This window comes from Erythrolamprus reginae, chromosome 1, assembly GCF_031021105.1.
Source record: "Erythrolamprus reginae isolate rEryReg1 chromosome 1, rEryReg1.hap1, whole genome shotgun sequence".
NCBI classification, from domain to species: Eukaryota; Metazoa; Chordata; class Lepidosauria; order Squamata; family Dipsadidae; genus Erythrolamprus; species Erythrolamprus reginae.
In genome coordinates, this window is record NC_091950.1 from 240,500,602 (window position 1) to 240,513,548 (window position 12,947).

The 12,947-nt window shown below is 41.6% G+C and overlaps 1 long non-coding RNA gene across 1 annotated transcript in view; it reads left to right on the plus strand.

The window, feature by feature from the left end:
• LOC139160388 (uncharacterized) overlaps positions 1–10,885 on the plus strand; it is a 41,333-nt gene extending 30,448 nt beyond the window's left edge. The window contains exons 2-3 of the long non-coding RNA XR_011557931.1: positions 8,386–8,578; positions 10,365–10,885. This is a non-coding gene — a long non-coding RNA (uncharacterized lncRNA). The remainder of the gene's footprint in view (positions 1–8,385; positions 8,579–10,364) is intronic.
• The last annotated feature ends 2,062 nt before the right edge of the window (positions 10,886–12,947 follow it).

Below are 12,947 nucleotides of genomic sequence, written 5' to 3' on the forward strand. Positions count from 1 at the left end.
AGGGGAAATGGGGGGAAAAAGCCCAGCCGGGAGCGTGGCGCCAGGCATTGTTCTCCGGACCCCGCCCGCAGCCTGGAGAGGGAAAGGGCCGCCGTGGGTTGGATTTCATTAGCAGGCTTGGGAAGCGGAGCTGGCAACGGCGGGTGAAGGGCGGGCGGCGGTGGAAGTAAAAACACCATCTGCGCACGCGCGGATGGTGTTTTTACTTCCGCACCGCTACTTCGCGAAAAATCGATCATCGCTTGGGGTCCTGGAACGGAACCCTCGCGATGATCGAGGGTTCACTGTACTGAAAAACTAAATCATTCAAGGATATATTTTGCAAAAGTTCTACACATGGAAAATGCAAATACTGCAAACCTAATATTCCATTAAAGAAAAAAAAGATCAATTCCTTGTTATTTTTTTAAAGCAACATACAATACTAAATATAGTACTAAACTGAAGTATTTTTACCTTTTAATTATATCAAGGGTGTGATATGTTCTGCAACTAATAGTCTGGATGCTGTAAGTGCAGAGTAGTTGCAAAATGAAAGTAGATATTTTAGTTATGATTACAGTATATCAAGAATTAAAATATCACATGTCACCCGTCAACACAGCTTTTAGAACTGTTTGCAGAAGAATGTGTGGTTTCAAGTTTCCTTCTAAACATGACTTAATCTTACATTTTAAATCTTCTAAGCAGTGTTTTCAGCCTCTTGAATCCCAGGATAGTTTTTGCATATTGAAAATTGGACTTAGTTTTTCATCAAAATATTGATTTTCATTAACAACTTATCCCACTTATCTGAAGACTAAATGCTCCTTTGTCCCCTTAAAGGTAGCAGCAAACAATATCTTCATGTAGTATCCCTTTCCCTTTCCTGATGTCCATTTCTTTTCCATCTAAAATCCAGAGATGTTTAGAGAGAGAGAGAAAATAACAGTCAAGATTGCTATAAAAGTGATGTCAGTCAAAATTCCCACTATTGCTGCTATCAACAACTGCAGCCCTACCAAATGTTCTTAGCCACTTTAACCTCATTTAACATTTTATTTAGCATGGATTCTGTTTTTCCCACCCACTTCCCCTTAGGACAAAATATCAACTGTTTCACCTTGATTTTTGATAGTATTACAGAAGAATGAAAATAGGAGATCCAATGATCCAATGAATTAGCTATCTTCAAAAAGAAACCTGTTCAGTTAGGAAAAAATGTAGATAAAACATGTAAATTTCAGTATGGATGTCTGTCTGTCCATCATATTTCAATTGATCGATCAATCGATCCATCCATCCATCCATCAATCCATCCATCCAGTTATCTAGTTATCTATCATCCCTCTATCATCCATCTGTCATGTATCATCTATCAACTATCATCTACAGTATCCATCTAATAGCAATGAATGTTCAGAATACTATGTCTAATGTTTCTTATATCCAATGCATATTAACAATGCCTCTCTACACACTGCTTAAATTGTTCAAATTAGGAAATATGATGTGGCTGCCCAAGCACATTTTATTCCCTTTGAAATGATTTAATCAATGGGCATGTGTGCCACTGGGCATCATTTGTTTGTATGAAAATTGAAATGGGAATTGAAAATTACAGTATGCCACATGCTCCTGTAGCAAAATGAAAAGCAGGGAACATGGGAAAGAGCAGAGCCAGAGGATAATATTGGAATGGCATGTGGGAAATCCTGTCAAGCCAGTCCCTAGCCTTTCTAAGGCACTGCCCCTGTTACAGGAGCATAAACGAAGTGTTTATTTGATCCATCACATGAGCAGCCTTTAAAAAGATACCTTTCCTGAAACTCATGCTAATCAGGAGGAACGTGATATGCTTCTGATACAGAGAAATGTTTGTTTTCTCTCTGTCAAAGAGTTCCCAGGTGACAGTAGAGTCTTCTGTTTGCAGAAATGAATGGCTATTGATTACGAGGAATTTATGAAAGCATTTTCATATGTTATGTGCTAATCCTCTTCTCTTCCCTTCCCTTCTCTCCCTTCCTTCTCTTCTCTTCTCCCTCTTCCCTTCCCTTCCTTTCCCTTCCCTTCCCTTTTCTTCTCTCCCTTCCTTCTCTTCTCTTCTCTTCTCCCCCTTCTCTTATCTTCTCTCTGTCCTCCTGTCTGGTATTTTTCCACTGACATAAAAACCTGGGTGGCTTCTAGTCACTTCCTCAAATTTATCTCCCTCATCACTGCTATAGAAGCACACACAAAAAAAGGGAAAATCACAAGAGAAAGTGGCAGCAACAGCTTACTGGAAAGGTTTGAAAATAGCAGAAGGAGAGATTACAAAAAAAAAAAAAAGCAAGGCACAACACAATGGCATGCTTTCCTATAAAAACACCTAATTCTCCCATTTGGTATTCATACTTCCAGACTCCTTTGTGACACTGAATGAGGGCTTTATGTTTAGCCTCATTATCAGCTCAATGAAAGAGGGCAGACCATGCAAATGAAGTTCAGGACCAAAGATATGTTGTCCAAATGCTGCAATTTGTCAGCATTTAGATAAACAAATGAGGGGCAAGTTGTATCTGTGAAGTGACCCCTGGAGCACTTTTGGAATCTTTTCTTTCCACTTGTTCACCCAAAACATCTGCAAGGCCTCCTGAGATTTAGGACTTTGGTTCTTCAGGCAAATAAAATATTAACAACAGCATATCATTCTTTTATTTTTAAGATAAACATTGAAAAGGGAGAAAACAAACCCCACATTCTTCTCTTTTCACAATTCTCCTTGGTTGAACTGAATGTATCACGAGGATGTGTTTCTTCTGCATTTTTTGATTTTTAAGATAAATTTGATCTTCTGCAATGTGTTGATTTTCAAGAAATATACCCCCAAACAAATTAAAATTTCCCTCTAAATTTCTACCTCATCCTATTGGGTAGACGTTGAGTTCCAGGCTCTCTTAACAAAATAGTGAAAAGTAGAACAGGTCATACTAGCCAATCATTACAGGAAGCAAATGTTAAGCATCACTTAAGTTCTTCCCTGTCTCTCATTTTCCCCACTAACTAATTAAATTCAAGGAAGAAGAGCTGTCCTATTGCCAACAATGAACTAAGATACCAGTGCCAGTCCAGGAAGGAAGAAGAAAATAGTTTGTCCTTTCTTCTAACCTGCATTTTGCCTGTTAAAATTAATTGATCTATTTGTTGTTAAAGTGTGCTATAAGAAGACAGGTTTCTCAGAGCAGTACCGTAAGAGTTTTAAGTTTCATAATTTTAACATGCAGAATTATTAAAAAGACAGACATGGAAAATATCCTGATGACTCGAGCATTCCACAATGGGCAATGTTCTTCTATAAAAGTGATATACTCACTTCCTTTACCAGTGATAAAGTAGAACACAGTCCAGGATGCAACATTACCTAGAACATCTTTGACACAACAAGACACTGCTGATATCTTGTAATGTTCATTCCCCTTCACATGAATATTGTACCAATTGACAAAATGCAGGACAATAAGAACACAAGCCAACTGTAGTGTGGCTTGCAGATCTTCTTTCTAGCCAACTCTATTACCACTGATTTGTGCCGTTGTTATCAAATGGCTAGAACTGAAGATAGTTTGAATGGGAACCAACTAACATCTTGCTGTTCTGCTTCCAATCTCAATTTGCTGGACAATGTGATGGAAAGAACCATGGTATGCCACATACTTCCCAAATTGTTAGTGCTAAGAATCAATTAGAAATGTGTTGATCATCGTATTACTCCATTGTTTCTATATGCTCATCGATGTAGATGACCAATCTGAGCCCGAGGGAGGGGTCAAATGCATCATCAGTCATGAATTGATTCACTCCACCTACCTTGAATTCCATTAACACTTATCAACCACCAATTTGCTTGGACAGTTAGTAATTCCAATTCCTGCAGAGAGCTTAAGCATGCAATACATCTTTATACCCATTTGAACTGCCTAGATCTTCTGATTTCCCTGGTGCTTGACAATCAACTGGCAATTATTGATGGGATTGGATGTGATGGAATTTCCCCACATTGGGAGAAGAGATTTAAAATTTACCATCTCTACATGCTGAGAATTGAGGGCTTTGTGTATGTATGAAAGTTAATGTGAAATAATATGTTTGTAAGTGGAAGAAATGGGGTGAGGGATGGGAAAGAGAGAGCTTGTATTGTTTACATTGTATAATAGAAGATAGAGAGTGGGAGCCCAATCCTAATTTATGTGTTATAGACAAGAGATATCACCTATTGCAAACCTTTATACTTCAAAACACATATAAAAACACTCTTATTATGCTATTTGTTTTTTGACTTTATGTTGGATTGATCTCTAATATACATTTTTTTGGGCTTTATTAAGTAATATGTATAATTTTCATAGTTCCATATCACTGCCAGGTAAATATTTGTGATATGTATTCATAGAGTCCCATTAAAAGCAGTGAGATGGCTCTTAGCCATGATTAGCTAAAATCCATTTAATTTTTGGTAAACCGGGGACATTTTTAAAAATGCTACTTTCTAATCTTTGGTGAGAATCTCTGTTATGTTCCATCTAAACTATCAAAAGTTGCTTACTGTGTAGACTCATTCTTTCAGCAACAATTAAACCGTTAATTTCTGTGGTTGAATTCAGGTTGAATATTGCCAAAATTCATTTAGTGTGTGCATATTTTTTTTAGTGGGATATATCACCAAGTGATAAATCTCATTGATGAAGCAGCAGCTGCTTGGATGGATTCCACATTGGAGAACTTGAAAAAAGAAGGAGAAGATAGTCTTTCTGTATTTAAAGTTTTTCTTTTAAAGGATTTTGAAATGATGGTTTCTCAGTGTTTTTAATAGGCCATGTAAACCATGAGATGCTGCTAAAGTCACAGTTTATATTCTTCTTCTAGATTTTCCATGTGTATCTATTGCTTGATTACAACATAAATTAAATGTTCCTTCCCCCCCACACCCCTACAACTGTAGGTCTGCTATTAAAATCTCCTCACACACATTTGAAGCCTCTTGAACCTGCTTCAGAATGCAAACAAAGACCATAGAGTCAATCCTCCAGTTTCTTAAAGGACTTTTAATGAGGCCTTGAAAACAGAGCACCTTATAGAAATCTAAGCAAATGGATTGTAACACTTTCTGAAAAGCAAGATTAGGCCACAAAAGGACTGCAATCCCTTCAAGGAGAAGGCTGCCCCCCCCCCACCTCTTGTGTAGGATTATAAACAGCTGTTGAGCTGTCTAATTCTTTTGCAGCATTTCCCTCTGTGTGGCAGGAAGCTATGGTGGCATGGGATGGCTATCCATCTCAATCACTGCTGGCCCCCTCAAGCCTCATTTGCAAGCCTTTTCTCTGCCTCTATTGGCCAGCTCGCCCTCTTTTCTGCTCATTTGAAGAGAATTATGTGGGCTTAATTAAGTATATAGTAACTTATTGGTAGCTCTGCACTCCATCAAAGGAAGGTGCAGATGCATTGTGAAATGACGGGGGCACTTCTGCTGTGAAGGATACCAGTGCGGGTGAGAAAACTGCTTTGTAGGCGCCAAAAGGACTTATTGGGGACTCTATTATTCCATTCATGGCGACCGCGGCGCACCAGATGGTTACAATGCAAAAAGGCTTTCCACGACCATAACATTATGCCGAACACCTTTTCTTCTTCTCCAATTCACCATGGGACAATTAGTTTTTTATTGGGTGTTTTGTTGAACCAAAGTGCGGGGAGAGGATGTCGGCTTTAGAGCATCTTGGCATAAGAAAAGAACGGCCTGGTCAAGAATCAAAAGACGAGATCGCTGCGTGCCTCTGTTGTTTCGAAGAGCCTTGGAATACGTTGCCCTACAGCTTATCTGGAATCGGACCCCTCCTGGCCTCTCACGCTGCCAGAGATATAAAGAGTTTTGAATCCAACCGGCTGCTGTGCCGTCTGCCAAGATGTTTCCACCCAACTGAGCAAGGCTCCTTTCCCCCCCATTTAATTCATTGAGTTGCCCTCAATAAAATTAATTCCTTCTCATCGGCAGCATTCAAGCACACAGTGGGAACAAAACCAAATGAGGTTGTGAATATAGTGCTGGTCATTAAGTGGAGGTAGCCGACTCTATCTTGTGTTCATTCTTTCTTCCTTCTTTGTGACATGTGGAGACTTCCTCTTCCAGGGAAAATGAAAAGTATTCCCCAGAGGTTAGTGATAAAAAGCTGAAGAATGAAGTCTCAGTGGGTCGACGCGAGCATCGCCTAAAAGCTTGAATGAGGAATAAACTCCCCCCCTCCAAATCTGTAAAGATCTTGGCCATTGATGCAAAGAATGCCATCTGTTTCCATGCTTGTGAGAGCTTGGGGAAGTTGATATGCCCCTTAGCTAATACGAGTTATGTATGGTTTTGTTTGGGTTGTGTGATGAACTTTTTTATGATAAGGTTTTTTATCTGTTTTTAATATTGGATTTGTATATTGTGTATTGTGTTGTGAGCCATCCCGAGTCTTCGGAGAGGGGCGGCATACAAATCTAATAAATTATTATTATCTAGCCAGTGTTTTGGAAAAGACCAAAATTTAGCCTCTGTTCCTCAGCTGAATTCTCTCTATGGTTACTTGAAACATTTGTTTACTTCAATTTTTCAGGTTTTCAAATATGACATATTTCTTTGAAAGCCAATGCCACTTTATCAAGGGAACAAATCTTATACTCTGACCATACAATATCCTCGATTCATTTTTATCGTTTTTGATTTTGGGCCGTTTTGAAACTTTTTTCCTCAGTGATCTTTTCAATTTGGCAGGTGTTTTCTGTTCTTGGTATCTGACCTAGGACAACACATTCCAAATCCTATTGCCTATTGATTTGCTCTTCCATAATGAAACTCAAAGTATCCTGATAAAAAGCCACCATTTTTATAACTCTTATCATACAAAGTTTTCTCGAATGATTTTGCCATCTAAACCCCCATCAGGATGAGATAAAATGTGGTCTCCCCCACCTTTGGATTCTGAAACAAAACAGAACAAAAATCTTTGCGGAAATTGATGGAACCAGGCAGTTCTTAAAAGAGGAACGATTTTTCAATTAAAAAAATGCCACCCAAAGAGATCTGCCCTGTTTTGTTTGCCAATAATGATTCCCCTGATGTACAGTTAATTTACCAAGGATCACTCTTAATAAATTATCTGATGGCGGGGAGGGGAATCTTTATTCTTACATTGTACCAACAGTCTCTGGGTATTGGGTATTTCTCTAAACTTCCTGAAGCCCTCCCAGATTAAATGAGGATGAGGATGATAACAAGATTTTGCACATGGTTTTATGAAGTTTCTCTCCCCCCCCCCCCAATTTTTAATGCTGAAGCCATTGTATGATGACAGTCATAGAGCATGGATATAACTCAATTGCATCCTTATTTCATTTAAGAAGGATTTCTGGAACTTTCTCAGAACAGAGAGGGAGGGAGGGAGAGAGAGAGTTGCTGAATCCAAAATACTGTGCATTGTGTGGTGTGTAAAATGTATTTACTTCTCTCCCCACCCCCTGCACCCGTCTTCTGCACTGTACTGTAAATAAAATCAGAACTAAAGAAAACAAATGTTGGTTTGTCCCTTCCCCGCAGGCAGTCTGTTTGTCTCTCATGTCCTAAAGGAATGGGATAGATTCAAGGCATGAATAATGGGTAGAAGCCAAGTTGACCACAGTCAGAGCGCTCTTCCCTAAGCCAAGCCAAGACATATGTTCAAATAATGAAAGAGTCCACCAAAATAGTGTTTCCTAATGTAACTATTGAATTTAGCAACATCAAGGCAGAAGAACTATATTGGTTGTTTTCTTCACTGGGGATGGGTTATAACTCCCTAATTAGATCCACAGACATAAAAACCAGCAACAGCTATCACCATTTCTTTTTATTAATTTATATTTTTTGTTCTGTGTAGTGTAAAAAAGAATAAGAGAAGCAGGTCCTACCAATAATCATACGTTTGGGCTGCTGTTCGTCTGCCTTTGGGGCTGTGATTTCTCCTGGTTTTCTTTCTAGCAGTCCTCACTATATCAGGGCTGGGGGAGGTCTGAGGGTAACAAATGAGGGGTAGTAAGGGGAAAGAGAACTTCTTGATTCAACTTTTGTAGGCTGGGTCCTTGGACAGCAGATAGGCCAACTTTTGGCAACCCATCTTCTCCCACTGCATACTCCAGCATGCAGGGGAGGGCAGCAGGCAGGATGGGGTGGAACGCAGTTCCACCGGTGGAAATGAAGATGTGTGCGCAGCTTCAGCTGATCGGTGGCCGTCACTTCCTGGATTACTGGTCTTGGCTTGGCTCTCCTTTTCCCCCCTGCTGCTGCATCTGCGCTTCTTGCTTTTTTCCTCTTTCCTCCTTCCTGGCCTTGAACGAGCTTCCCTTTCTCCTGTCCAGCTCCTCTCCAGCCTCCCATGGCCACCTCCACCTGAGGTGCAAGCAGAAGGCATGATTGGAAGAGGCGCCTGCAGCATTTATCTTTCTGGCAACACCCATTTGCCTAGCTACCCAGCCTGAGGTGGATAGGGGCAACCCAGGAAGGAGAGCGCGGGAAATGCAAAGCAAATGGTCACCTCAGTGAGCGACACTGGTAAGGTTGAAAGTCGCGGACTTAATAGTTCACTTGAACAATGATCATTCAAGCCACTCCCATCTGATTACATGGCCAGCAAGCCACTCCTACCCAGTCACATGAACATTAAGCCACACCCACAAAATAAGCCACACCCACAGTGTGGCAGTAAACATTTTGGCTGCCCATTACTGCCAGCATGACATCAAATCTTGGTGGCAGCAGTTTCTCTGATCCAGTGTCTCCTCACTCCTAATGGGTCTTTGAGTTATGATACAACAGAATTCTATATATTTTGAGACATTTCAAGCTTTAACAGGGCAGAACATTTAGAGGAGAGGCTCTGTCTAGCTATGTGTGGGGAAAAAACTGGACAACTAAGAGCCCTAAAGAAAGCTAATTTAAAATGACCAATTGATGAAAGAAAGGGTGTTATGAAATCCTTACACTGTTTCAATTGCTGTATTTGAAGGCAAGAAGCAGTTCATAGGAGCAACACAGCGAAAACTTCTGCTGATTAAAATAAAATCAGCCATTTTCAATTTATCTTAAGCACTACCCAGAACTATGTGAATTTAGCCTAGAAAGAAAAGCTGGAAAGCAATGAATCAGTTGCTATGGTGATATTTGTTTGCTGAACATAATGAAATTATGAGAATAATACAGTTATGGCTTTCGTGCTTAAAACAACAACTTAACTCTGGTGGTGTCTCATTGAATTCTGATTGTGTGGCTCCAGAGGCTGGTGACCACATCCTACATTGGGGTTAGCCAAATAAAACTATATTTTGGTTTAACTGCAGCTAGCTTTGAGGAACTGATGGTTAGAATATTTCGGCCACAGTTTATGTTGACTTTAAAACTCGCAACCATGAGACAGTGCTCTTGTTCCCAAATTTAATAGCAACGACAAGATATTTTTTTCCTAGCGATGTCTTCAGCAATTTATTAAGAAAGCTGCAATCCTCCATGAGCTGACCCATTCAAAAGAATGGGGCTTTCTCTACATAGTGGCTTATGCCATCAGACCTGATAAGCACCACAATATCTCTATGTCTGCTACCTTTGTTCATTGGGATCGTATATTCGGAATGTTTCTACCAATCATATAAAACCAGGGAAATCCAGCAATCATGTTGTTTAACTCTTCCCACCTTAAAACTGTAAGGCCATACCACTCTCCAGCGTTGTTACTGTGAAAGGACAGAACTGGGAAGGTTGGGCATGGCATACACTATCATAATTTCCTATTGAATCAGACCTGAAACTTACCACCATCATGTCTATGGAGATTCTCAGTCATCCAGGCCATGGTTCTCCCAATGGTGCTTTTTTCCAAGAGGCAACTGGATGTTCTGGGTTTGTCTTTGAAGATGTTTCATTTCTCATCCAAGAATACCTTCTTCAAATACCCTGTTTTCCCCAAAATAAGACATAATAAGCCCAATTGGGCTTTTGAATGCATGTCAATAAGGCTAAATGTTTATTTCAGGATTAAAAAAATAAATAAGACAGGGTCTTATTTTCAGGGAAACATGGTATATGTTTCCTTCCATTGCCCACCATCCAGCCAGAGCTGAAGACATGTCTTCAAAAACAGAAAGTCCAGTTGCCCTTTGAAAAAAGCGCTTTAGAGATTACCACAGTCCTCAGGCCATGAATAAAATTCCCTCAGAACAGAATGCTGCCCACATCTCTAGGGTTCCAGAAAGCCCTTAATTCTCTGGCTCTATTCGCAGGACTGAGGTTACTGGAACCCCTGTGGGTGTTTTACCAATTGTAAGGGTTGCTTTTTTTATTCCAGGTTTGTTGTGATTCCGTCTGAGGCTCCTCAGGGAACGGCTGAACCTCTGCCGGCTCCATGCTCAGAGGGGGAGGATGAGGAACAGGAGGAGGAGGAGGAGGCCCAGGCAGACGGGGAGGAGGAATATCAGGCCAAGGGAGAGGGAGAACAGCCTGGAGTCCTTGGATGAAAATGCACAAGCCATCATCGATCTCAGGCAGAGAAGAGCAGCACAACGAAGGGGACAATTAGCCAGGTATTTCCAGCCCTAAATAGGCAACAGCTGGGTTTGGGTGTGGTTCTCCCCAGAAAGGCTGAAAAGGCAGACCCACCCTTCCTGTATTGTGGAGTATTATCTTTGGGAGTCCTGGGACCTGGCTGTGATCTTTGATGTTTCTGACTCTGGCTTGTGGCCCTGAAGGCTGAAACCTTGGGGGGAAAGACGTGGGTCTTATTCTCTACAGTGGTGTGTGTGCCAGCAAGAAGTCTGCTGTATTGTCTGGCCGTCATGACTCTGCTGTGAAGCCTCATAGCCTGTCTGTTGGGAAGAACAGGTTTTTCTCTGTGTTTGTTTTTCCAACTATAAAGTGCCTTTGCTTTTACCAGCGTGTCTGGCTGCTTTTTTCAGTTGGTGTTGAAGTCTGGGGGCACCCAGACAGAACAAGGTTATGTTTTGTTACTAGGTTTTCAATCAGGTGGTCCCAGATTTCCATTCATTTGGCAACCATCCAAAGTTACAATGACGCTGAAAAAAGCAACTAACAACCAGTCTTCACATTTACCATGGTTGCAGCATCCTTAGAGTCACATGGTTAACATTTGGGTGTTTGACAGCTGTCATGTTTTTGGGACGGTTGCAGCATCTTGGGTCATGCAATCGCCATTTGCTTTAGCCTTCCCAGACAACCTCCAACAAGCGAAGCCAGTGGGGGAAATTGAATTCACGATGTGATTTAGTTAACAATAGTGGTGATTCGCTTAACAAATGTGATAAAAATAAATTGGGCAGCACTCGCTTAATAACCACCTTGCTTAATAGCAGAAATTCTGACCCTCAATTGTAATCCTAGGTAGAGAACTACCTGCAATCAAAGCAGAGACTCAGAGCCATAACAAATGTCAGTATTAACAATAACAATAACAATACCAACAACAACAATCCCTATAATCACTGAGGGGCTGCCCACCGCCAGTGCTATCAATATGCTCCCGGCGGCGGGCACATCTGGTATGGGTGTGCGCTCCCAGTGCAAGATTCGGCTTCTGTGCATGCATACACACAGATGTGAAATATCACACAAGAATGCTTGCATGTGTGAGATTTGGGCAATTTTCACCTATTTCTTTGCTTCCGCACATGCACAGAAGCAAAAAAAAAAAGCCCCCAAATTGCCAAAATCTCAACATGCAAGCGTCTTTGCATGAGATTTCACTTGTTTGGCATGCGCAACAGCCAATCTTGCAGGGGGTGGAGGTGTGTTGGGGGCACGCAGCTGCACACGCATTGCCATTTTACCTAACTAATCAGCAATCTCAGTCATACCGGCTCCGGCCCATTACGGCTTATAACCAGTAACGGGCAGCCAAAATTTTTACTGCCACACTGTGAATGTGGCTTAATGGTCATGTGACTGGGTAGCAGTGACTTGCCAGCCATGTGATCAGGTGGGAGTGGCTTGAATGACCATCATCATTCAAGTGAACTGTTAAGTCCTCAACTTACAACCTTACCAGTGTCGCTCGCTGGGGTGACAATTTGCTTCGGGTTTCCCATGCTCTCCTTCCTGTGTTGCCCCCCCCACCTCAGGCTGTGCAGTTAGGCAAACGGGTGCTGCCAGAAGCATAAATGCTACCAGCACCACTTCCACCCACACCTTCTGCTTGCACCTTAGGTGGGAGGTGGCCACGTGAGGCTGGAGGGGAGCCAGGCAGGAGAGAGGGAAGCTCGTCTGAGGCCAGGAAGGAGGAAAGAGGAAAAAAGCAAGAAGCACAGATGCACCGGCAGCAGCAGGGGAAAAAAGGAGACCCGAGCCGAGACCAGTAATCCAGTAAGTGACAGCTGCCGATTAGCTGGAGATACTCACGCATCTTCATTTCTGCCGGTGGAACTGCATTCCACCCCGCCCTGCCTGCTGGCCACCCCTGCCTATAACTAAAATAAGATTAAATCATCACAACTGCATATTTGATTTCACACACAAGGGGGATACACAAATATATCTAATTTCAGCCTCATTGGGAGACAATTAAAAAAAACAGGTCCAGGAATAATGAAATTATGTCAAGGAATAGGGATTTTTTTCCATTTTATATACATACATACATACTTTCATTCAGAGGTAAAATTGACTTCCCTTCCCTTCTGGTTCAGAAGCCACACAATTTGCGCATGCACAGAGGGTTTAAAAAATGGAAATGTGGACATCTGGGAGGGTGGGCGGAGCCTTGTGCTGCCGTCAATACCGGTTCTCCAAACCACCAGCCTACCAGTATGCCAAAACTGGTTTTAACTGTTAGCATTTCACCCCTGCTTGCACTGTGTGTGTGTGTGAGAGAGAGAGAGAGAGAAAGAGAGAGAGAGCATGCAGAGGTGGGGTTCACATA